Source organism: Nelumbo lutea, chromosome 8 (genome assembly GCF_056320005.1).
Source record: "Nelumbo lutea isolate HS-2025 chromosome 8, American lotus-T2T, whole genome shotgun sequence".
Classification (NCBI taxonomy): Eukaryota; Viridiplantae; Streptophyta; class Magnoliopsida; order Proteales; family Nelumbonaceae; genus Nelumbo; species Nelumbo lutea.
The window spans coordinates 55,633,119-55,660,000 of record NC_142691.1 but is presented as its reverse complement, the minus strand read 5'-3'; the positions used below and the strand labels follow the sequence as shown (position 1 = coordinate 55,660,000).

General features: G+C 36.3%; 1 long non-coding RNA gene and 1 pseudogene across 3 annotated transcripts; both read right to left on the bottom strand.

Moving 5' to 3' along the window:
* Positions 1-2,502: 2,502 nt before the first annotated feature.
* LOC148844280 (TMV resistance protein N-like) lies at positions 2,503-16,001 on the bottom strand (annotated as a pseudogene). Its single transcript, XR_016103634.1, has 3 exons — positions 15,336-16,001; positions 10,273-11,264; positions 2,503-3,734 (listed from the first exon to the last, which is right to left on the bottom strand). The product of XR_016103634.1 is annotated as a TMV resistance protein N-like (transcript).
* A 2,904-nt stretch (positions 16,002-18,905) lies between these two features.
* Positions 18,906-24,964, bottom strand: LOC148844279 (uncharacterized). 2 transcript variants are annotated; one of them, XR_016103632.1, is made up of 4 exons: positions 24,760-24,964; positions 20,903-20,948; positions 20,488-20,529; positions 18,906-19,108 (listed from the first exon to the last, which is right to left on the bottom strand). It is a non-coding gene; the product is annotated as an uncharacterized LOC148844279 (long non-coding RNA). The 2 variants fall into 2 exon arrangements; XR_016103633.1 differs by lacking the exon at positions 24,760-24,964 and adding an exon at positions 23,053-23,168.
* Positions 24,965-26,882: the final 1,918 nt, after the last annotated feature.

Sequence of the window (26,882 nt, the reverse complement as noted above, 5' to 3'; positions counted from 1 at the left end):
TTAAGGATTTAGTTCACCTTGGTGGTGAGTCCGGAGTAGACTGTGAAGCTTGTTCTGGTTTTGATTGTGTTGGCGAACTGATTTGATCACGATCTTCTTCAATTCTTTGACTTGGTAATAGAGGCAAGTTGATAGTCTTTCTTTCAACTTCTTTTGTCTCCCAATTGTATGCAACATCTTCGTCAAAGCTTATGTCTCGACTGATTATGAGTTTTTCTTTCCTTAAGCTATAGACTCGATAGCCTTTTGATTGAGTGCTATAGCCTAAGAAAATTCCTTTCTCAGTATTCTCATCCAGTTTGCCTCTTTTCTCTTGTGGGACATGTGTGTAGCATATGCATCCGAAAATTCTGAGATGCTTTGCTGATGGTTTTTGCCCACTCCAAGCTTCAATTGGTGTCCTATCTTGCACAACTTTAGTAGGACATTTGTTGAGCAGATAGACAGCAGTGCTTACTGCTTCTGCCTAGAAAATTTTGGGAAGACCTTTTTCCATGAGCATGGCTCTTGCAGTCTCCATAACAGTTCTGTTTTTTCTTTCGAATACTCCATTCTGTTCTGGAGTGTACTCGACTGTAAGTTGATGCTCCATGCCTTCATCTTCACAGAACTTATTGAATTCATTAGACGTATATTCTTTGCCTCTGTCACTTCTTCTAGTCTTGATGTTGTGACCACTTTACTTCTCAACACGGGCTTTGAATTTTTTAAAAATATCGAAAACCTGTGATTTTTCTCGCAAGAAATAAACCCATGTCATTCTAGTATAATCATCAATGAAGATGATGAAATACCTGTTTTGATTATTTGATGGAGTACGCATTGGACCACAAACATCTGTATGAATTAACTCCAATGGTGCTTTGGCTCTCCAAGCTTTGCCGGATGGGAAGGGTTGTCGATGTTGTTTTCCGACCATACACCCTTCACAGACATTGTTGAACTCCTTGATGGCTGGTAGGTCACGCATCATGTTCTTCTGTTGAAGAATCCTTAATCCATGGAAATTATAGTGTCCGAATCTTCTATGCCATAGCCACGACTCGTACACTTGTGCTTGCATTGCGATATAACTTACATCTTTCCATTGAATGGGAAAGCACCTGTTTTCTGTCATTTTTGCTTTTGCAATTTCAAGGGATTTGTCTTGCTTATCATAGATTGTGCAAGAGTTTCCCTCAAAACGTAGAGAGTAGCCTCTTTCTATCATTTGGCCCACACTAAGTAGATTTTGATCAATTTTAGGGACCAAAAGTACATCATTTATGTATTTCTTGCCTTGTTTGATGTCAACAACAATGGTGCCTTTGCCGGTTGCTTCCATGGAGTCGCCATTACCAATTTTGACTTTTGTCTTGATTTTATCAAGGCTATGGAAGATGCTTTCATTTTTAGTCATGTGATTACTACATCCACTGTCAAGATACCAAGTATCATTTTTTTCTTCTATTGCAGAATGACAAGCATAAAAGAGATTATTTTCCTCATCTTTCTTTTCTGAAAAATTAGCTTGATGGGTTTTCTTGAATCTACAAACTTTTTCAACATGGCCAAATTTTTTACAGTTTTGGCACTGTGGTTTTCTTTAAACCAACAATCTTTCTCCAAGTGATTTCTCTTCTTGCAAATACCACATGAAGAAAACTTGTCATTATTTTCTTTTGGTTTTCCTTGTGACTTTCTTCCATCAACTTTTGGTTTATGGTACCGCAGATTAACTTTAGACTGAAAGGCAGATTCAACCAAATTTTCATTCTGCCTGTCACGCCTATTTTCATATGTCTCGAGAGAGCCCATCAATTCTGTTGGTGATAGTGTTTCTAGATCCTTTGTTTCTTCTATCACCGAAATTATTTGATCATATCTCTCTGTGCAAGAGATTAGAATTTTTTTGACTATTTTCTTGTCAGAAATAGTCTCCCCACAGGCTCTCATTTGATTTACGATTCCTTTTATTCTAGAATAGTAATCTTTTGCAGTCTCATTATCCTTCATCTTAAGATTTTCAAAATCCCTTCTAAACTTCTGCAATTTAACAGTGCGTACCTTGACAGATCCTTGGAACTCCTCTTGCAATGTATCCCATGCTTCTTTTGCAGTTGATGCGCCCATGATTCGAGGAAATATCTCCTCAGCCATTGCTTGTTGTAAGCAGAATAGTGCTTGACAATCCTTTTGTTGATTTTCTTCATAGATCTTCTTTTGACTTGCTGAAAGAGTAGAGGTGTCTTCAGCAATGCAGAATCCTTCCTCAACGATTCTCCATAAACTTTGTGACCGAAAATAGGTCTTTATTTTGATAGACCAGAAGTCATAATTTTCTTCATTGAAGATTGGAAGAGAAAGGGTGGAACGATTGGCTTCTGCACACATTGTTTAGAAGAACTCATGCCCAAGAGATTTGATCGAACGTGCTCTGATACCACTGATGGTTGATAATGATAGTAACATCAAATACTGTAAAAAAAAAGATAAAAAAAAACAGAGTAGAACTTGGTTGAATGAGAGAAAGGTTTTGTAGTTTTCTAATTTTTCTCTTTGATGTATCGAACCAGTACAGAGGTCTATTTATACTAGGTGAAGTCGGTTGAAGGTGAACCGACTTACATTGGACTTGGGCTGACATTAATTACCTTGGGAGAAGAATCGACAAACCTTGGGAATTAACTAGATTTGGAAGATGCAACAAGTTACATTGGAATGAAACAAAAACACTGAAAATAGATTATCTTTACTGATCTTCGAGAGAGTTCATTTAACGACTTCTAAAAATGTGTACCAACATTTAATAATGTTACACCAAGATACTCTAAAGATTCCATACCCCACAACTTCTCTAGTCGTTCTTCATTTATTTGTGCGCAGTCATGGATAATAAGATCTTTTAGACCCTTCAAGAGCACAATCTCAGAGGGAATTTCAACCAGCTTCTCATTATTCCCAAGATATAATCTTTCCAACTTCCTTGTGTTGGACAGATTTGGAAATTCTTGTATGGATGTGCAACCCTCTATCTTCAAACTACACAAACTTGATGGAAGCTCTGGAAGTGCCTGGAGGTTTTTGCAATTTCTTACATCAAGCTTAGAGATATGTGAAAACTGACTGAGGGTGTTTGGTAGGCTATGAAATTTTCCGTAGCTTAGATCTAGCTCTTCTCTCAAATTGGTTAAACACCCAAGATTCCCTAACATTTCCAAAGAGTTGCACCCTCCTAAATTCAAATACTCTAAACTTGATGGAAGTTCTGGAAGTGCTTCAAGATTCTTGCAATCACTTACGTCAAGCATCCGAAGCTCAGAAAGCCTACTAATGCTGTTTGGTAGTTGTTTTACTGCACTTCCACTTAATTGAAGTTCATCTAAAGACTCGATATCCCCCATTTCCTCTGGTAAGTTTTCAAGTTGTTGGCAGAAGTTGAGTTCAATGATGTCAAGAGATTCCAAGTATTCCATTGAAGACGGTAGGTTTCTTACTACAGTTCCACTTAAAGAAAGATGTCGTAGCAACTTTAGTTCACCAATGCTGTTTGGAAGTTGCGCAAGTTTTTCACAGCAATCCAAATTCAAACGCTCAAGTTTCGTAAGACATCCAATGGATTGATGAACCTCCCTCAAACTTGAACAACCACTCAGAAATAATTTCTCAAGATTGGGGAGATTTGAGAAGTCAGGGGTCGTTGTGAGAAACGTAGAATTGCCAAGGTTAAGGATTTTCAACTTTCTCAGTGACGGCTGTATATCAAAAATGTAAACAAAGAACAAAAATAAATAAAATGAAATAACGAAAGGGAAATTGGGTGTTAAACAATATAAGGTAAAAGACTAGCTTAAACATATCCTGAGTTTTTGGAAATTGATTTAAATAACATACACTAGGGTTTAAAAACAGACTTAAAAAGACCTCATGTGTTGACCCACTGTGATATTACTCATGCAAACTTACAAACTTTTAAAATCCTATTTTGCCTCCTATATTTTTCCATGTGATTCTCCCTGTGATATTACTCATGATCATCTTCATGTTTCGAGATGAGAGAAGAAAAGAAGAAAGTTGGAGAGAGATGTAGTCAGAAAGAAGAAAAGAAAGAATAATCCGATTAGATCAGGCAATTGTGATTATCCACCAGTGAGTTCTTGTTCAAGGTTATTGATCGAGCCCCCCCCAAAAAAAGGATTATTTGTATTGTGCTCAACCATTTCCCATTAGAAAATGATCAACCGGTGTCAATCCAAACAATATATCTTCTAGAACCTGTACAACTGCTGTAATTATAGTGTAGCTTATTTAGTTGGTTATTTATTCTGTCAAGTGAGTTAGAGAATTAGTTAGTTAGTATTTGTGATCTGGCATTTTGTTATTATTCTTTTTGTTATTCTCTCTGTTATTCTTTCTGTTAGTTACAATGTTTGTTATTCTTTCTGTTAGTCTCTTCCTTTTGTATATAAGCTCATGTAAGCTACTATTAGTAGAAGTTTTTTTTTTTTTTTATGAATGAGAAGTTTCTCTTCTTTTTTCTGATTTCGAACTATTCATGATATCAGAGCTTCAGGATCTTGTGCTATGGATACTCTTGAATCTTGATTGAATCGATTGTTACTCTTGAGCTTGAAGAATTGATAATGGCTAAGAATCAAGGAGATTCTCCTAGATTGGATCAAGTGATCAATGGAGAGAACAGAGATTTGTCGAAGGATCTTAACAATGGAGATCCTCTTTACTTGCAAAGTTCTGGTCATCCAGGGATGATTTTGGTCTTTACTCCACTAACAAGTAATAATTTCCTATCCTGGAGCAAATCGATGATGATTGCACTTGAAACAAAGGTTAAGCTAGGGTTTATTGATGGAAGTTGTGAGAAAGCTGAAAAGGAATCACCTCTATATAAACAATGGAATAGAGTGAATTGCATGGTGATTTCATGGATTTTGAACTCATTATCGAAAGAAAATGCTAAGGCTTTCTTATATTCTAGATTTGCCAAAGAATTATGTGATGAGTTGCAGGAAAGATATGGAGAGAGCAATGGTCCAATGCTTTATCAGTTGTAGAGAGAAATAAGCACAATCTCTCAAAACAACATGTCTGTGGCTCAGTATTATACAAGATTGAAAAGATTTTAGGATGAGTTGAACTGCCTACAGCCTATTCCTCATTGTGAATGTGGTGCAGCAAGGTTAATGTCAGATATTACTGCATCAAATAGGCTAAGGCAGTTTCTGATGGGGCTAAATGATAGTTTTGACAATGCAAAGGACCAGATTCTTCTCATGGAGCCATTACCATCTGTTAACAAAGCATATTCTATGCTACAGAAGGTAGAGAAACAGAGAGCAGTCCAGATGACATTTACTGATAATAATGAGAGCACAGCCTTATTTGCAAAGCCTCAAGGAAATCTGAACTACAAGTAAAATGCACGAAAGCCAGGTGCAGGGAGAGTAAGTTACAAGAAATCTGATTTTAGCAAGAAAGAAAGGGAAAGCCAGTTTTGTGATCAATGCAATAGGAATGGACACAAAAGGGAGACTTGCTTCAAAATACATGGGTATCCTGATTGGTATAAAACCTTAAAGGATCAGAGAGCAGCTGAGAGAGCTAATGCAGCTAATTCTACTAATCAACACTTAATTTGCTAGCTAACAAGACTGAGAAAGATACAAAACAACGATCTAGCTTCATTCGACAAGAATTTGCAAAGATGCTCAGAGGGAAGATGATTGTCAACAGTAATCATGCTAGCCTTGCTCATTATGAAGATTATGCAGGTATAAATTTTGCTCATACTTTTGCTTTGAACACACTTGATTTATATGGACATGGGGTTTGGATTGTTAATACAGGTGCCTCAAATCATATGTGCAATAATATTACCCTTTTTACAAAACCTAAAATGCCTTTACACAAAAGTCCAGTTTACCTACCTGATGGAACTACAAAACTAGTAAAATCAATTGGAGATATCCATTTACATTCTTCTTTAACATTGAAAGATGCCTTATACCTACCTAGTTTTAGTTTTAACCTCCTATCAGTAAGTAAACTTGCTAAAACTTCTAACATTAAAGTTATCTTTTATCCTATACATTGCTTACTGCAAGACCTAAGGACTGAGAAGAAGATAGTTGTTGGTAGATTGATAGGAACCTTGTATGTGCTTGATAAGTCTAGTTTTTCCATTGAAACACCTCATTTCTGTAATAAAGCTAATGCACATGTTGTGCCAAAGCTGGATACTCTTTGTATTGATTCTGTTTCAAATAATAATAAAGTAGTGTCTTCATTGTTCCTTTGGCATAAAAGATTGGGTCATGCTTCTGTTAAAACTTTGAAATATTTGCATTTCATGGCTCAAACAGAATTAGATACTTTTCCACCTTGTCAAATATATCCTCAATCTAAACAAACCAGACTTCATTTTCCAACTAGATCCATTCAAAATTCCCATATCTTTGATCTTTTGCATGTTGATCTGTGGGGTCCTTATAAGCATCCATCTATTGCTAGAGCACACTTTATGCTCACAATAGTAAATGATTATAGTAGGGCCACATGGATTTCTTTATGGCACATAAATCCCAAACAGTTATCATTCTTACCAGGTTCATTCGAATGGTGGAAAACCAATTTGCTACAATAGTCAAGATTCTCAGGTCAGACAATGGTCCAAAATTCTTAAATCATGAGTTTTAAACATTTTTTGTGAATTAGGCATCTTACACCAGAGAAGTTGTATTTACACTCCACAACAGAATGGTGTTGTGGAGAGAAAACACAGATAGTTCCTTCAAATTGCTAGATCCTTATTATATCAAGCACACCTACCTAGAAAATTTTGGGGTCATGCCTTGCTTATGGCTACATATATAATGAATAGGCTGTCTACTTCTGTTTTGCAGTGGAAAACACCTTATGAGCTTTTGTATAACGCTCTTTCAAACTATGACAATTTAAAATGTTTTGGTTGTTAGTGTTTTGCAACTAATACAAGACTTCATAAAGACAATTTTGATTCAAGAGCCCTTAAATGCATTTTCATTGGCTTTGAACCTGGACAAAAGGCTTACAAGCTGTATGACCTTTCTACTCATCAAATTTTTACATCCAGAGATGTAATTTCTCATGAAACAACTTTTCCATTTGTTGATTCTAATCCTAAACCTCTTGATGATCCATTGCCTTTTACTGACCCTTCCACTACATTACAAGATGACATTCAACCTAACCTAGAGAGTCAACCTTTAGAACTAGAAATCCAGACACAACCTAATTCTTTACCTACATCGTCCTCCATTCCTAAAAGACAAAGTACTAGGACAAAATCGAAACCTGCTTGGTTTAATGACTTTGTCAAAAACTTTAGCTTTACAAATCCATCATCTACTGCTGCTATTACTTCTCAGTCACAGTGTTTGAACCCTTCCCCTTACACACCTCCCACATATCCATATACATCCAATTCTATTTTTTCTCATGCATATATGCAATTTTTGGGCAATGTATCTCAATTTCAAGAACCTAAATCCTATAAACAAGCTAGTGGTCAGAAGGAATGGGTTGATGTAACGAATAATGAGTTGGCTTCCTTAGAACAAAATGAAACATGGGAATTGACTGCATTACCTATTGGAAAAAAAGGTCATAGGCTCAAAGTGGGTATATAAGGTCAAATTAAATTTGGATGGGAGTGTGGATATATGCAAAGCTAGGCTTGTAGCTAAGGGTTATAATCAAGTGGAGGGGGTTGACTATTTTGACAGCTTTTCACTTGTTGCAAAGATAGTTACTGTCAGAATTTTTTTGGTGATTGCAACTGCTAAACAGTGGCCTATCCATCAGCTTGACATCAATAATGTCTTTTTACATGGTTATATTGATGAAGAAGTCTATATGACTCCACTAGAAGGATATACAAAGGCTAAACAAGGTGAAGTGTGCAGGCTTAAAAGGTCTTTGTATGGGCTTAAGAAAGCATCAAGGCAGTGGAATTCAGAATGTTGCTTAAAGTTAAAGGGTTATGGTTTTGTTCAATCTTCTCATGATTACTGCATTTTTATCAGAAAGTCAGATCAATCCTTCTTAGCTCTCCTGGTTTATGTTGATGATGTTTTAATTACAGGTGATAATGAGAAGGATATTATTAAGGTGAAACAGTTTTTTTACTCTACTTTTACCATTAAAGACTTGGGTTATGCCAAGTACTTTCTTGGCATTGAAATCGCTAGAAATTCAGAAGGAACCTACTTAAGTCAAAGGAAGTATACCTTGGACTTGATTAAGGATGCAGGGCTTTCAGGTGCTAAGCCAACAGCCACCCCATTGCCTAAAGGTCTTAAACTTTTCAATAAATCCAGTGCTTTGTTGTCTGATCTTGATAAATACAGAAGATTGGTGGGAATGTTGCTGTATTTGAATTTTACAAGACTAGATATTAGTTTTGGAGTTCAGCAACTTAGTCAATTTGTTGCTGCCTCAACCATGGATCATTAGAATGTTGCCTTACATGTCCTTAAGTACCTGAAAGGTTTTCTGTAGCTAAAGGATAATTTTACTCTGTTGATAATTCATTGAAACTTGAAGCTTACTGTGATGCAGATTGGGTTTCATGCCCTGATTCCAGACGTTCCTTAACTAGTTATTGTGTTTATATTGGTTCAGCATTGATTTCTTGAAAAACCAAGAAACAAACCACAATCTCAAGGTCTTCTGCAGAGGCTGAATATAGGAGTCTTGCCTCAACATTGTGTGAAATTCAATGGTGCACTTATGTTCTCAATGATTTTCACATCCCACTTCAGCTTCCTATAAACTTGTGGTGTGATAATCAGGCTGCACTTCACATAGTAGCTAATCCTGTTTTTTCATGAAAGAACCAAGCACCTTGAGATTGACTGCCACTTGGTGCGTGAAAAATTCAAGGCTGGATTTATTTCTCCTCAACACATCTCTACACATCAACAGCTAGCAGATTTATTCACTAAATTTCTTTCAGGCCCTCAGTTTTTCAAGCTACTGTCCAAGTTGGGCATGACTGAGCTCAATCCTACTCCAACTTGAGGGGGGGATGTACGGCTGCTGTAATTTTAGTATAGCTCATTTAGTTAGTTATTTATTCTGTTAAGTGAGTTAGAGAATTAGTTAGTTAGTTTTAGTGAGCTGGCATTTTATTGTTATTCTTTCTGTTAGTCTCTTGTTGTGTATATAAGCTCATGTAAGCTACTATTAGTAGAAGGTTTTATTTTTTTTATGAAAGATAAGTTTCTCTTCTTCTTTTTTCTGGTTTCGAACTGTTCAGAACCTCATCAGTTAATGTTGAATATATTCTATAAATTAAAATTAGTGTAATAGATGTATTTATGGAATTTGTATTATTTTCCTACCGTATTCATGTGTTTTCATATCTTTCATCTGTAACCATGTCTTTTCAAAGCGTATCCATATACATATTTGTAACCAAATTGTTTGATACAATACGCAATACAGACACTTTAATCCTTGCAAGGAACTAAAGGTGTAATTTGGTTGGGTCCAACCAGAACCTAATCACCAACTTGTATGTATTAATATTTTTCCCCATCAGTATTGGCTACGCTAAATCTCATTAAGGCCTCATTCATTTTTCGGGTAGTTAATTACTCGAATAAATATTTTCTAGAAAATACTTCCTTGGGTAAGTATATTTACTCATGTTCTTTTGTTTTGCAATAAATGAGAAAATGAACATTTTAGCCATAAAATCATCATTAAAGGGGCAATTTTGTCATAACAAAGTATTGGCAACTTCCCCCCAGGAGGAAAAGTTACTAACCCACCTAAGAGATGGGTATTACTTATTCAAGGAAAGTGATATCCAAGTGAAGTAAATTTTTCATAAGCCCCACATAAATTTGGAAAAAGAACATGATTATCTTGGTCAATAGAAACCAAAATCCCATTGACCAACTTTCCCCCTCTCAAAATCTAAAGAAAAAGTAATAGGCCCTAAATCATTTTATCGTAAAACTTACTGCTCAACAACGAGGGTTTAATCTAATCATGTAGGGGAGTTATTTTTGGGTGTGAATGTGGGGAGAGGAACATGATGGGGCTCTCCTTGGACTTCTTGACTATCAGACCAAATAAAGACATCCTATTATGCCGATGTGTGTCATAATGTTTTGTGATACCTCCAATATAAACCATTTTGCATTTTTCTTGTAGCACTTTAATAAACTAACATTCTAAACAATTCATATAAGGTAGATTAATAGCATTTATGGTTTTAGCTCTTACCTTATTATGCTCTGTCAATACATCACGGGCATCATCAAGAGACCACAATCTGCTACGCAGTCTAGGTTCATTAGGAGATTCTTGTCGAACAATTTCTCTCCCCATATCTCGATTTAAATTGTGCATTGTCAATTGAGAATTCTCATCGACTTTTACAAGAGACTTACCAATGAGTTCCGTAATTTCAAGTTTTGAATAGAAACCACAACCGTCCAGTATGGCATCTACAAAATCCTTATCCATTCCCACAAAAAAGCATGAAATGTCAAGAAATATATTCTTTTGGAGATCACCCAATGCATCATAACTTATTCTAAGTTTATTCAGAACATTGTCATGAGGAATTTTTTCTGACTTCTTTGCAAACTCTTTCCATACTGATATGTCTTTGCCATATAAAGAACTACCCCAACTCTCGATAGCTAAAGGAAGGCCTTCAGCACGGTTTACTATACGTGGCGCGAGATCTAGATAATATTGTGGGGGATGGTTTTCCCCAAAAGCATGCAAACCAAAGAGTTTAGTGGATTGTTCCTCATCTAGTTCTTTAATCCTATATATCTCTGCATGTTTCTTTATTAGCAAATGCTTATCTCTGGTTGTTATGATTATCCTACTGCCATTACCAAACCAATGATGATCCCCAGGAAATCTTGTATACCATCAAGAATCACAAGAACCACTTTATTGCTGAGTCTCCTTTTAATCTCATTGATTCCACGGTCAATATGGCGTATATCTTGTTTCTCTATCTTCTCCCGTAAAACATCAGCAAGAAGATGTCTTTGCAGACGAACTACGTCATCATGTTTCTCTGGAACTATTCCACCACATTCAAGAAAGCATGTACCTTCAAATTTGTCACATATTTGATTATAGACAGCCTTAGCAATGGTGGTTTTACCACTTCCTATCATTCCAGTTATCCCCATAATGCACACCTCATTAAGTTGGAGATTTAACATTGAAATCACTTCTTCTGTCCCTCATGCCTGAAAATCAATATTCAAGAACAGAAGAAAATATACAAAACAAAAGTCAAAACAAGGATATATATTAATCAAAATGAATTCGTAAAACACAGAAGAAATGAATATTAATCATGTATTATTAAAGAATGATGGACAGTTTTGTCCACTTCTAAAAACAAAGATGTCCCTACTTTGTTTTTGGAGATCACTTTTAAAAGCTGGAACAAACATGGAACCATTTTGGGGATCAGTTTCCAGGTCAAACGGTCTGATCATCCAGTTTGAATGGATGTCCCGTTCTGACTTAAAAAATAATAATAAAATAAAAAACTGACAAAAGCTGTTGTCAAAATCAACGGGATGATGTTTGGAATTGTGGCCGTTTTTCAAAAAAGGGTGCCACATTGGATCCACATAGGCATTTTAACAAATGCCCGTGTATCTCATTGTTTGATTCAGTCAATTATTATAAATTCAGGCATGCCTTGAAAATCAGGACCCCACTGATGCATGACTGATGTGTATCCTATGTGGTGCTTACCTGCCAGCACATACATGAAAAATGGTGATGAAAATCACCTTACCAAACAGCATAGTGTTTCTCACTGCCTACATAGCAGAAGCATTCTTTTGTGAAAAACAGGTCTTGGAAGTATGAGCGTTTTTTCTTAAAAAGTGGTTCCAAAAAGTGCCCATGCTTCCAAACACCATGCAAATAAATGGTTTATGGTCAAAAATATGTTTTGTAGACTATCGTTTTCCATTTCCAACCCTCTCATTAAGCTAAGTGACTAGGGACTTAGCCTAACTTATTAGGACATATCATCTTTCCTATCAACAATTCAAATCTTAAGAATCTAAATCATAATATCTTCCTAAAATCTCTCTCTCTCCCCCTCTCTCTTTCTCTCATACACACACAAACACAAACACAAACACACATATACGCACATGCACACATGCACACGCACATTCCCCTATCACCTAAATCATCTTCTCTCCAAAAATTTCTCCAAAAACTATCTCCCCACCTTAAAAACATCCTCCTAAAACATCTCCTAATTTTGAACAACCACTTTTTCTCTTTTTTCAAATCCCTCTCATTAAGTCTTATATTTAAGATATTAATTTCCATTAATATTCATTGAATCATATTCTTAACCGAAATACCCCTATTTTTGAATTTGGTCCCTCTAGGGCACAAAATGTAATTTGGGCTATTACAATTCTCCCTATTCAATTGCTTCTCATTAAGTCTCATTTAGGATATTAACTTTTATTATTTCATTAAATTTTATATTAGTTAACCATATTAAAAAAAAAATAAGTGTGACAAAGAATAATTGTTTTTAATTGATGATGAAAATAAAATGCAAAATAAAAACAATCCAATTGGAATTGTTCTCTTGATTGGTGGCAAATCAACAATTCAACCTTTTATGTCGAAATATGTTAACCCTTATCATAGTTAAATAATAAAAAAAAATTAAAAAAAGAAGAAGAAAGCACAAAAAAATGTAAAAGAAACAAAATGATTTTGTAGAAAGCATTTTGGAAAATCTTTATTATCATATAGTCATCGTATTAAAGTGATAAATATGAATAACTTTTATATAAATGGAAATATAAAAATTGTAGAAAAATTTAGAAACATATTATTTACTATCATCTTGTTGTCGTCAAAAATTGTCATACACAAAACATGTGCATAATTACTAATACATTTAAGTATTAAAATATTCAAAGATCTCAGCACAAGGGATTTGGGTATGCCAATATGCAGCTACATCTCTTAATAAAGTATGCAGTTAGGCCAATGGGCCATCTCTCTCTCTCTCTCTCTCTCTCTCTCTCTCTCTCTCTCTCTCTCTCTCTCTCTCTCTATATATATATATATATATATATATATATATATATATATATATATATTTCCGATGTTGTGCTATCGTTTCTCTATAGCTTAGAGTTGAATACCTATTAACGTTACCACTTGCTCGAGTTTATGACATGTTTTTCTATCGGTGAGTTCACGCACCTTGTGAACCCACAGGTTCATAGGACGTAACTCGCAAAAATTAAACCTAACTTGCGAACCTGACCTGATCCAATGTTAAAAGGTGATAAAATCCGACTATAAAATATAGGGAGAAAGACGGTTCAGCCCATGGTCAGAATTTGCAGGCAAAAAGTATTATTGGGGTAAGTGCTAGCTCGGAATTGATTCCAATTCACGGGGCAGATATTAGTGCAAAGATTGTGGGTTATTGACTGAATGTTTATAGTTCTATAGTGAAAATAAAAAATATGCATTGAGCCTGTCAGTACTTTTTCGTAAAATATATCAGGTTGGGTCATGGGTCACTAACAAATCACCTCTTTTCAAACCAACATTTGACCCAAACAATTGAACTCTTTGAGTCATTCAAACAGGCCATTAAAACTATTTTCTTTTTTGGTAAAAAAATCATTGACTTAATCTAAGACCAACAGACCCATTGACCAACAGGTCAACCCTAACTTGAATATTTAGGATTAAGATGTAGCCTTTGATGAACCAATCCAATTACCAAGTCTATGGATACTATCATGTTTGTAGGTCCTGGATGCATCCTATCATAATGTTATTCTTATATCTATTAAAGCTATGTTTGGTTTGAAGGAAAATGCAGGAAAAGGAAAGGAAAGCTAAGAAAACCTTTCGACTCCGTTTGGCTTGTGGGATGAAGATAGGAAAAAGGGAATATTCTAAAAATATTCATTCTCTCATTTGTTTCAAGGGAAATAGGGAGATGGGATGAGAAAAAAGTGGGATGTGAGATCCCAAAATTGTGTAATCCAGGTTGCACGAAAACCGTGCGACCCCGTTGGAAAACTCAAGAAAATTCAAGTTTTGTCTTCATGTGGTAATCACCACTGCTGGTAATTTCCACCACCGCTACTGGTAATCGTTGCTGCCATTCTACCTTCTGCCCGCCACCACCATTGCTGGTAATCATTGCTGTTGCCCTTCTATCTTCTACCTTCTACATAAGGAAACCAGCAACAAATGGTTTCAGGAACCCAGATCTGCTGCTGCTGGTAAAGCATATGCATGATGATGAAGACGGTTTGAACTTGATGGTTTCAGGAACCTAGATCTGCTGCTGCCCTTCTACCTTCTACATAACGAAACCTACAACAGATGGTTTTAGGAACCCATATCTGGCGTTGCTGGTAAAGCATATGCATGAGGATGAAGAAGAAAGTTTGAACTTGATGATTTCAGGAACCCCAGATATACCACTGCCCTTCTACCTTCTACCTTCTGCATAAGGAAACCAGCAACAGATGGTTTTAGGAACCCAGATCTGCCTCTGGTGGTGTCGTCTTCATCTTCCCTCATGCATATGTTGATAATTTTCCTACTATTTTTTCGTGTAAAACTAAACAATAGAAAGTTGAATTTTTACACTTTCACATCCCTCTTATCCCACTCAAATCTTTTCACAAACTAAATGGAGCCTTAGAAACATTGAATAGGTTCCCTGTCTTTCCTTGCCTTTTCATTCAAACCAAACATAGCCTAATAGTAAGCAATACTTCAAGCAAGAATTAAAAAAAAAAAAAAAAGTAAGCAATACTCAAGTATTATCCGAATTCTACTTCTCGAAAAAAGAAAAGGTATTATTGAATTCAATTTCATTCCAACGGATGAGATTGCCTCGTTGACATCTTAAGGTCAGTAAGGTAAATTCAAAAACTAAATTATGTATAAAAAACAGTAAATTTGCTCCTTTTATTTATTATTATTTTGAAGAGTAAAATTGTGAAAGGTCATGATTTTTTATTTTAGCCCTGCCTAAAGCGAACTCTATAGCCTCACCCCTGCAATCCATTCCGGAACAGGCAGGCATAGCTAGAGGCTGTTTTCCGTTTATTTTCTCTTTCTATAGTGTTTACAATCACAGTGATACGGAAGTAGGAAACTTTTTTCATGGGATCTTGAAAACAAAATATTTCCTAGTCTTCAAGTATTACCTGAGGTTTTAGGAGGTAGATATAATTAAGTTGAAAAACAAAATGAAGGTATTAGAACGAGGATTTGAGGATTACCCGTCGGCAGTATTTCGTACATCATAACCGGACAAATCTGCAGCCTTTGTGAGAGCTTCCTCCCACCTCTGCACCTTCATCTTCTCCAATTTGAATCGTTCTTTAACGCCATCAAATGCTTTCCCGAAACTTCCAATCTGTTTGCGTACATCTCTTGGTTCAACATCATAAAAAACAGGGAAAACAAGCTGACCCATTGTTTGCTTGCATTCTAAAATTTTAACAAGTTCATCCAAACACCATCTTGAAGAAGCATAATTTCTTGAAAAAATGACGATTGCAATCATTGATTGCTCTATCGCTTCGCGTAATTGTGGTAAAATTTCCTCTCCTTTTTCAAGTCTTTCATTGTCTCTGAATGTTCGAAAGCTTTTACTAACTAAGACACTATGCAGATGATCAGAAAAGGATTTACGGGTGTCATTGCCGCTAAAACTCAAGAAAACATCATAACTCCACCGAGAGGCGGATGAAGAAGACGAATAAGAGGCCATGACCACTTGGTATCGGTGAAAGATGGATGTTTGCACTCTTGTGGCTCTGTGATTGAATGCTAATTAAATATCAGTGAGGGGTGGAGGACCGGATGGGCTCGAAACAGAGGTTGGCCAAGTGAAAATTCCACCCAAGGCACTAAAGTTTTGGCGTGCATGGTTGTTTCCAAGAAATTTCTTTATTTAAACCAAGGCACTAAATTCCAACGACAACTCTCCATTTTATTATTTTATTTTTTTCAGAAATTGATTTATTTTTTAAATTGTCTATATTTTAGTTTTTCATAAAGTTTGTATTATTATTAGTTTTTACTTTGTAGAAACAAGCCTCAATAGAAATTATCTGTATTTTAGGCATTTTCACGCCTTTTTTTTTTTTTAAGATTCTACGACAAGGGATCTCCCTGCAACTATACGACAAAATTCAGGAAAGATTTCAGCAATTTACCCTTCCCTTTCCTTTTCTTTTCATCCCTTCTTTTCTTTCAACTTTTTCCACTCCAAACACAGCCTTAGAAACTCCAATAGGAATAGAAAAAATTGGTTTTTTTTCACAAAACCTCTTATATTAATTTGGAGTCTCATGCAATCTCATCCAATCTTCAATCTCCTTCATCAGAATTCCTTCGTCTTAATGGGAGTAAAAATTTGATTTTTCTATTTAAATGATTGAGATTGAATTCAATTAAACGGTTAAGATTGAATGGGAGTAAAAATTTTAAAATACTGCTAAAATAATTGATGCAAACTCTCTCCCGTGCACAAGAATCACCCACTAAATCAAATAACCACCTTATCAAAAATCTTAATGAGCAGCATTTAGTCATACCATAATCACTTCCCCTTGGAGAATATAATTGGAATAAAAGTGTGCAACCAACCCTTGGCCGTTTAAATAAATAATTAAATATTCCGCAGAGATCGGCAATACCTGAATTTTACTGTTTGGGTATTAGAGTTGACAGAGCCGGGCGGAGGTGGGATATACTTAAAGTACTATTGGGGGCCTACGACTATACTATTCTAAGGGTTTAAAATGGTGTCTTTTTTGAGTGATATTGATTGAACGTCCAACCATTCGTCGGCATCCACATTCAACAACTGACAGATAAATTACTCAAGCGTTTTCCAATTGTATTTTATTTTATTTTTTATTTTTATTTTTTTAATTTGAAAATGGTTGAATCGTCAATCCGTTTAATAAAGACAACGGTTTTTAGCCTTTTTTTTATTTGAACTATTTTTTAATTTAGAACAATTGTTTATCGGAATCGGACGATTGAACTGCTGAACCAGAAACTAGTGGCCAGCAGATGGTCTGAACCCAACTCCAAACATCATGTCTTGTTTACTAATGAATACAACAATGTATATACAAGGGGCCGGGTAAAGACAAAAGACAAAGCAAAGTGTAGATAAGGTTATCACTAGCCACATAATGAAAATCCTACATTACAAAGGGTCAAAATCGCATGTGCTGATTGAACAATTCATCTATCGAGTCATTAATGAATAAACGTAGACTTGCTTTGTGAAGGGTTCAAAAATATCACCGTTAGTGATGCCCATCAAATAAGTTGCAAGAGGCCGGATAAGGACAAGGCAAGGTGTAGATAAGACTAACCAGCCATAGAATGAGAATTCAGATCTCCTGCCTACGAGAATTCTGCCTATATCTACCCATGACATAATATCCCCGTGAATTAGGAACATCTCTCCCTGCCTATATCTACCCATGCGTGGCTAAGAAGCTATGTGGGTAGACATGGATAGAGTTTGCACGGGCAAGAGATATGGACGCATAGAATGAAAAGCCTATATTACAATTTACAAATGTTCAAAACCGTGTCTTTTTTAAGGTTTGGTGCTGATTGAACAATACCGCTACCAAGTCATTAACGAACAAGTGTGGACTTGCTTTATGAAGGGAACGAAACTTGAAACTTTCAAAGAAATTACATACCTTTAGTGATGTCCACCAGACAAGTCGCAAGGGGCTGGGTAAGGACGAAGCAAGGTATAGATAAGACTCAGCAGCCATGGAATGAGACTCCAAATCTCCTGCCCACATCTTCCCACAACACACTACCCCCATGAATTAGGAACATCTCTCCCAGGGAATGAGATACTCTCCATGCGTGGCTAAGATGCTATGTGGGTAGACATGGATAGAGTTTGTGTGGGCAAGAGATATGGACTCACAGAATGAAAAGCCTATATTACAATTTACAAAGTTTCAAAACCGTGTCTCTTTTAAGGATTGATGCTGATATAACAATACTACTACAGAGTCGTTAATGAAAAAGCGGACTTGCTTTATGAAAGGAATGGAACTTGAAACTTTCAAAGAAAATTACCTTTAGTGATGCCCACTAGACAAGTTGCAAGGGGCCGTATAAGGACAAAGCAAAGTGTAATTCAGACTCACCAGCCATAGAATGAAACTTCGAATCTCCTGCCCACGAGAACTTTGCTCACATCTTCCCACAACACACTAGCCCCGTGAATTAGGAACATCTCTCCCTACATAATACTATGTAGGGGATGAGATATTCTACATGCATGGCTACGATGCTATGTGGGTAGACGTGGATAGAGTTGGTGTGGGCAAGAGATATGGACTTATAGGATGAAAAGCCTAAATTACAATTTATAAAGGTTCAAAACCGCGTCTCTTTTAAGGATTGATGTTGATTGAAAAATACCGCTACCGAGTCATTAATGAACAAATGCGAATTTGCTTTATGAAGGGAACAAAACTTGAAACTTTCAAAGAAATTACGTAACTTTAGTGATACCCACCACATAAGTCGCAAGGGGCTGGGTAAAAACAAAGCAAGGTGTAGATAAGACTCACTAGCCATAAAATGAAACTCCGGATCTAATAGAATGCTCAATATTTCATTGATGGGCTTCTATGTTGGATGATTCTGATACAATGTCTTTTCTACTTGTGTAAGTATTAGGAAAGAATTATTTTAATTTGATTTAGGTCAGGGTTGGAGGCCTAGCCATGTGTTATTTTTGTACAGTATAATGACCCTATACAACTAATGTTTTTTTTTGAGGAATAACACAGAGGAATTCATTAAATTAGCAAAGAAAAACATTACATCTCTTGGGTAGCCACAAAATACAACTTAATCGAAAACAAAGACTACAACTTTACTTTTTGGAAATTACAACTGAGTCCGAAAACACTTCTCTCAATAAATCTCTTTGCTTTGCTAGATGATCAGCTATGCTTTTAGGCACCCATGGAACCAATCGAATTATCACCTGCATATGCCTTGAAGCCTTTAGACAGCAAGGACTACAATCCTTGACCAAGAAAGTTGTAGTTGTCATAATATAAATTTTAAACAAAAATATCTAGCAGAAACATGTTCACATATTTTCAATGAGAAACAACTGTATATCTGCATTAAGGTGAAAAATATTCATCTCTGACCATGCTGAATGAAATTAAGTAGTGTCCAGTACAGTACAATAAAAATGTTTTGACTGTTATATACTAAAACACAGGTCACAGAAGTTGCAGCCATGCATTGGGAACATTTCCCCATGAATGAAACATAGAGGTACAGGAGATATTCCTCATGTGTGACTACAACAAGCAGTGAGGCAACAAGCAGTGAGGCAGGTCAGAGGAGGAAATCCGAACTATTGTAATTTTGGATTCCCCAAAAATTGCTAGACTATTGTACAACCAAGTGTGCTAGTGAATTCTTTATTGTGGCTTATTTGAACTTGAATTGATTTGGGTCAGTTATCAAACTTGACTGTGTTCAGATATTTTATATAATAGTGAATTAAATGATTGATTCTTATTTATGATTTTGATTTAAGTTTATTTACCATTGTTTTCATCTTCTGTGTAGGAATTCATTTTTATTGGACTTTGGGAGAAGCAGAAGCAGTTTTTGTAAATCAAGTGTTTTGAATGAAATTAGATACTTTTGAGAATGAACGAATGGATGGATGTAATTTGTATTTTTTAGAATAAATGAATAAATGGACAAAAGTAGTATTTTGAATGGAAAGCAGACTTTAAAATTTATTTGTATATGATGTCTTGTATTTTGTATTTCATTTAAATTTGGATGAATAAATAGAAAGCAAGTTATTTGAAGCAAATTGTATGCTTATTTAATATTTGAAAATAATTAAAGGTTATTTGGGTAAGTGGGGAAAATTTATCTAAAAAAATCCTGACTGCCACTATATTTAATTGCAGGAGATTAGAGGGAATTAATGGTAGTTGGTGCATCTCTTTAGTGGCTGTATCTGCAGTCGAAAAAATGCTGCTAGAACTTCTAAGGATAAGAGTTTTAGCAGCAGTTTTTAGGATGAGATATTCTCCATGTGTGGCTGGTATGCTTTGTGGGTAGACGTGGATAAAATTTGTGTGGATAGGAGATTTGGACTCATACAATGAAAAGCTTATATTACAAGTTATAAAGGTTCAAAACTGCGTGTCTTTTAAGGATTGATGCTGATTGAACAATACCACGGCCGAGTCATTAATGAGCAAACACGGACTTGCTTTATGAAGGGAAGAAAACTTGAAACATTCAAAGAAATTGCCTTTAGTGATGCCCACCAGACAAGTTGCAAGGGGTTGTGTAAGGACGAAGCAAGATGTAAATAAGACTCACCAGCCATAGAATGAGACTCTTCAGATCTTGCCCATGAGAACTCTGCACACAACACACTACCCTCATGAATTAGGAACATCTCTCTCTCCATAATTACTATGCAAGGGATGAGATATTCTCTATGTGTGGCTACGATGCTATGTGGGTAGACATGGATAGAGTTTGTGTGGATAGGAGATCTGGACTCATAGAATGAAAAGCCTACATTACAATCTACAAAGGTTCAAAACCGTGTCTCCTTTAAGGATTGATGCTGATTGAACAATACTGCTACCGAGTCATTAACAAACAAAAGCAGAATTGTTTTATGAAAGGAAAGAAACTTGAAACTTCAAAGAAACTGCCTTTAGTGATGCCCACTAGACAAGTCGCAAGGGGTTGGGTAAGGACGAAACAAGGTGTAGCTAAGACTCACCAGCGATAGAATGAGACTCTGCATCTCTTGCCCATGAGAACTCTACCTGCAACACACTACCCCAGTGAATTAGGAACATCTCTCCCACTATAATACTATGCAGGGGGTGTGATATTCTCCATGCATGGCTACGATGCTATGTGGGTAGATGTGGATAGAGTTTGTGTGGGTAAGAGATCTATATTCATAGAATGAAAAGCCTATATTACAATTTACAAAGGTTTAAAACCATATCTCTTTTAAGGATAGATATTGAATGAACAATACTACTATCGAGTCATTAACGAACAAAAGCAGACTTGCTTTATAAAGGGAAAGAAACTTGAATCTTTCAAAGAAATTGTTTTAGTGATGCCCACTAGACAAGTCGCAAGGGTTTGGGTAAGGACAAAGCAAGGTGTAGATAAGACTCACCAATCATATAATGAGACTCTGGATCTCTTACCCATAAGAACTCTGCCCATGTTTGCCCATACATGAGATGTGGATAGAACTTGTGTGGGCAAAAGATCTGGACTCATAGAATGAAAAGTCTATATTACAATTTACAAAGGTTAAAAACTGTGTCTCTTTTAAGGATTTATGCTAATTGAATAATGTAACAACTTAGTCAATGAAAAAGAAACAAGGACTTGCTTCAGTAAGGCAAAGATACAAGAAACTTACAGAGAAATTGCCTTTAATGAGGCCCATGAGACATTTCATGTAGGGTGGAAATTTGGCTAGTTAGCCTCAAGCCAACCCAAAAGGTAAGATTGTGCTAGTAAATTGGGGTAAGGGAATGAATGCAGTTATGTATCCATGAATGTCAATTCAAACACCTATTATGGATTTAAGCATCAAAATGCCTTCTCCAAGGACCACATTGGAGTCATGATCATAGTTGGTTGCAAGTTCTGTTCGGTGCACCACCTCGTTTTTACACCTCAACTCATTCAAGTTAAAAATATGTTTTAACTAAAAATTGAGATCTATTAGACCTGTCTAACTCCTAAGGTGATTGGGGAATAATCACTCTACTCTTCAAGCAAAAACTAACCACACCAAGATTTGGCTTGTTGCATTACAAATTCCTTCTGCATGCTAAAAACAATGGTGCTAAGCAGATTGAAAGGAAACCTCATTTCTGAATGGATGTTTAGTGTCAATCCTACCTTTTCCATTTTTTGTACCTTCTAAAAGCAATGAATTAATATTTTAAGTAGTACCTCAGATATTGTAACAACATCTAGTAAAGTACCAGATACCGTGAGGTTAGCACTTGTCCAAAAGATCAATAGGAAAAGAACATGTTTCATTCTTTTTCGTTGTATTTCAGATATTTCCATAATTATTTTGTTATCATTAATGAAGGTTCACAGTACTTATCACAATATTAACAATATTAGATCAGGATTATAATAATCCTAAGTTGATCTCAATATAAACTCTATAAGTTTAGGAAAATCATTTTCTCTAGAGTCCTATTTTATTTTACTTATCGTTGCTTGTTCATTATCTTGTACAACTACATTTGTAATTAATCACTACTACTAATCATTATAAATAGATAGATAGGATCAGTTGAAGCACAATGGATCGTACAACATTTCATCAATTATTTTTGACTTCTCTCTTTGTTTCAAAATGGTATTAGATCCAATGGCCACAGAGCTAGTGAAAGCAATGCCGTCTCCAATATGGGTAGTAGTGGTGTTATGCTGAGTGGGAGTTCCTCAGTCCCCTCAATTCATAATGTCTTTGCATCCCAATCAAATAAGGGAGTGATAATTATCTACTCTGGCACAAGCATAGTTTCTACCCATAATCGGGCATTATCACCTGATGGAGAAGGTAGAAGGTAAGAAGAAACTTCTACCCCCAGAGGTTGAAAATCCAAATGGTACCAGAATCATTCTAAATCCAGTGTTAGTATGGACTCTTATAATGAAAAGCCTATACTACAATTTATAAAGGTTCAAAACCACGTGTCTTTTAAGGATTGATGCTTATTGAACAATACCACTACCGAGTCATTAATGAACAAACATAAAATTGTTTTATGAAGGAAAAGAAACTTGAAACTTTCAAAGAAATTGCCTTTAGTGATGCCCACCAAAAAAGTTGCATGGGGCTGGGTAAGGGCGAAGCAAGGTGTAGATAAGACTCACCAGCCATAGAATGAGACTATTCATGTCTTTCCGATGAGAACTCTGTGCACAACACACAACTCCAATGAATTAGGAACATCTCTCCCTCCATAATACTATGCAGGGGATGAGATATTCTCTATGCGTGGTTGAATCATCAATCCGTTAGACCAACGGTTTTTAACCTTTTTTTATTTTAACTATTTTTTAATTTAGAACAACTGTTTATTAATTTCTGCTGAACAAGAAACTAGTGGCCAGGAGATAGCCTGAACCCAACTCCAAAATTTAAGTTAAAGTTCTGGCTGGTAAGGGTTATGTTTTAAAAATATAATTGTAATATAGAAATGAGGCCTTGGCACCGTGGCCCAACCAAACATCATATCTTGTTTACTAATGAATACAACAATGCATACACAAGGGGCCGGGTAAAGACAAAGCAAGGTGTGTAGATAAGGTTCTTAGTAGCCACATAAGGAAAATCCTACATTATAAGGGTTCAAAATCGCATGCCTTTAAAGGATTGATGCTGCTGATTGAACAATGCATCTATCAAGTCATTAATGAATAAACCCAGACTTGCTTTGTGAAGGGAAATAAACTTGAAACTTTGAAAGATATTACCATTAGTGATGCCCATCAAGCAAGTTGCAAGGGGCCGGGTAAAGACAAAGCAAGGTGTAGATAAGGTTCTCACTAGCCACAAAATGAAAATCCTACATTACAAAGGTTCAAAATCGCATGTCTTTAAAGAATTGATGCTGATTGAATAATACATCTATCGAGTCAATAATGAATAAACACGGACTTGCTTTGTGAAGAGAATGAAACTTGAAACTTTCAGAGATATTGCCGTTAGTGATGCCCATCAAACAAGTTGCAAGGGGCTGGGTAAGGACAAAGCAAGGTGTACATAAGACTAACCACCATAGAATGAGACTTTGGATCTCCTGTCTATAAGAATTCTGCCCACATCTACCCACAACACACAATCCCCGTGAATTAGGAACATCTCTCCCTACATAATATTATCCAGGGGATGAGATATTCTCCATGCGTGGCTATGATGCTATGTGGGTAGACATGGATAGAGTTTGTGTGGACAAGATATATGGACTTATAGAATGAAAAGCCTATATTACAATTTACAAAGCTTCAAAACCGCGCCTCTTTCAACGATTGATGCTGATTGAACACTACCGCTACCGAGTCATTAACAAACAAACATGGACTTGCTTTATGAAAGAAACGAAGCTTGAAACTTTCAAAGAAAATTACACTTGAAACTTTCAAAGATATTGCTGTTAGTGATGCCCATCAAACAAGTTGCAAGGGGCTGGGTAAGAACAAAGCAAGGTGTACACAAGACTAACCGGCCATAGAATGAGTCTTCGGATCTCTTGCCTACAAGAATTCTGCCCACATTTTCCCACAACACATTATCCCCATGAATTAGGAAAATCTCTCCCTACATAATATTATGCAGGGAATGAGATATTCTCCATGCGTGGCTATGATGCTATGTGGGTAGACGTGGATAGAGTTTGTGTGGGCAAGAGATATGGACTTATAGAATGAAAAGCCTATATTACAATTTACAAAGCTTCAAAACCACGTCTCTTTCAATGATTGATGCTGATTGAACATTACCACTACCGAGTCATTAACGAACAAACGTGGACTTACTTTACGAAAGGAATGGAGCTTGAAACTTTCAAAGAAAATTACCTTTAGTGATGCCCACTTGACAAGTTGAAAGGGGCTGTGTAAGGAAGAAGCAAAGTGTAGATAAGACTCACCAGCCATAGAATGAAACTCCAGATCTCCTGCCCACATCTTCCCACAACACACTACCCCCATGAATTAGGAACATCTCTCCCTACATAATACTATGTAGGGGATGAGATATTCTACATGCGTGGCTATGATGCTATGTGGGTAGATGTGGATAGAGTTTGGGTGGGCAAGAGATGTTGACTCATAGAATGAAAAGCCTATATTACAATTTACAAAGCTTCAAAATTGCGTTTCTTTTAATGATTGATGCTGATTGAACAATACCGCTACCGAGTCATTAATGAACAAACGTGGGCTTGCTTTATGAAGGGAACGAAACTTGAAACTTTCAAAGAAATTACGTACCTTTAGTGATACCCACTAGACAAGTCGCAAGGGGCCAGGTAAAGACAAAGCAAGGTGTAGATAAGACTCACCAGCCATAGAATGAGACTATTCATGTCTTGCCCACGAGAACTCTGCACACAACACACTACCCCCATGAATTAGGAACATCTTTCCATCCGTAATATTATGCAGGGGATGTGATATTCTCTATGCATGGCGACAATGCTATGGATGGGTAAACATTGATAGAGTTTGTTTGGGTAGAAGATTTGGTTTCATAGAATGAAAAGCCTATATTAAAATTTACAAAGGTTCAAAACCATGTCTCTTTTAAGGATTGATGCTGATTGAATGGTATTGTTACCGAGTCATTAATGAACAATAGCAGACTTGCTTTATGAAGGGAAAGAACTTTGAAACTTTCAAAGAAATTGTTTTAGTGATGCCCACCAAACAAGTCGCAAGAGATTGGGTAAGGACAAAACAAGGTGTAGATAAGGGTCACCAATCACAGAATGAGATTCTATATCTCTTACCCACAAGAACTCTACCCATGTCTGCCCACAACACACTACCCCCGTGAAATAGGAACATCTTTCCTTACATAATACCATGCAAGGGATTAGATATTCTCCATGCGTGGCTATGATGCTTTGTGGGTAGACGTGGATAGAGTTTTTATGGGCAAGAGATGCGGACTCATAGAATGAAAAGCCTATATTACAATTTACAAAGCTTCAAAACCGTGTCTCTTCTAACAATTGATGCTGATTGAACAATACCTCTACCGAGTCATTAATGAACAAACGTGGACTTGCTTTATGAAGGGGACAAAAATTGAAACTTTCAAATAAATTACATACCTTTAGTGATACCCACTAGACAAGTCGCAAGGGGTCAGGTAAAGACAAAGCAAGGTTTAGATAAGGCTCACCAGCCATAGAATGAGACTATTCATGTCTTGCCCACGAGAACTCTACACACAACACACAACCCCCGTGAATTAGGAACATCTTTCCGTCCATAATACTATGTAGGGGATGTGTTATTCTCTATGCATGGCTACGATGCTATGGGTGGGTAAACATGGATAGAGTTTGTGTGGGTAGGAGATTTGGACTCATAGAATGAAAAGCTTATATTACAATTTACAAAGGTACAAAACCATGTCTCTTTTAGGGATTGATGCTGATTGAACAATACTATTACCGAGTCATTAATGAACAATAGCAGACATGCTTTATGAAGGGAAAGAAAGTTGAAACTTTCAAAGAAATTGTTTTAGTGATGCCCACCAGACAAGTCGCAAGGGATTGGGTAAGGACAAAGCAAGGTGTAGATAAGTCTCACCAATCACTGAATGAGATTCTGGTTCTCTTACCCACGAGAACTCTACCCATGTTTGTGCACAACACACTACTCCTGTGAAATAAGAACATCTTTCCCTACATAATACTATGCAAGGGATGAGATATTCTCCATGCGTGGATATGATGATATGTGGGTAGACGTGGATAGAGTTTGTATGGGCAAGGGATGTGGACTCATAGAATGAAAAGCCTATATTACAATTTACAAAGTTTCAAAACTGCGTCTCTTTTAACAATTGATGTTGATTGAACAATACCGTTACCGAGTCATTAATGAACAAATGCGGACTTGCTTTATGAAGGGAACGAAAATTGAAACTTTTAAAGAAATTACGTACCTTTAGTGATACCCACTAG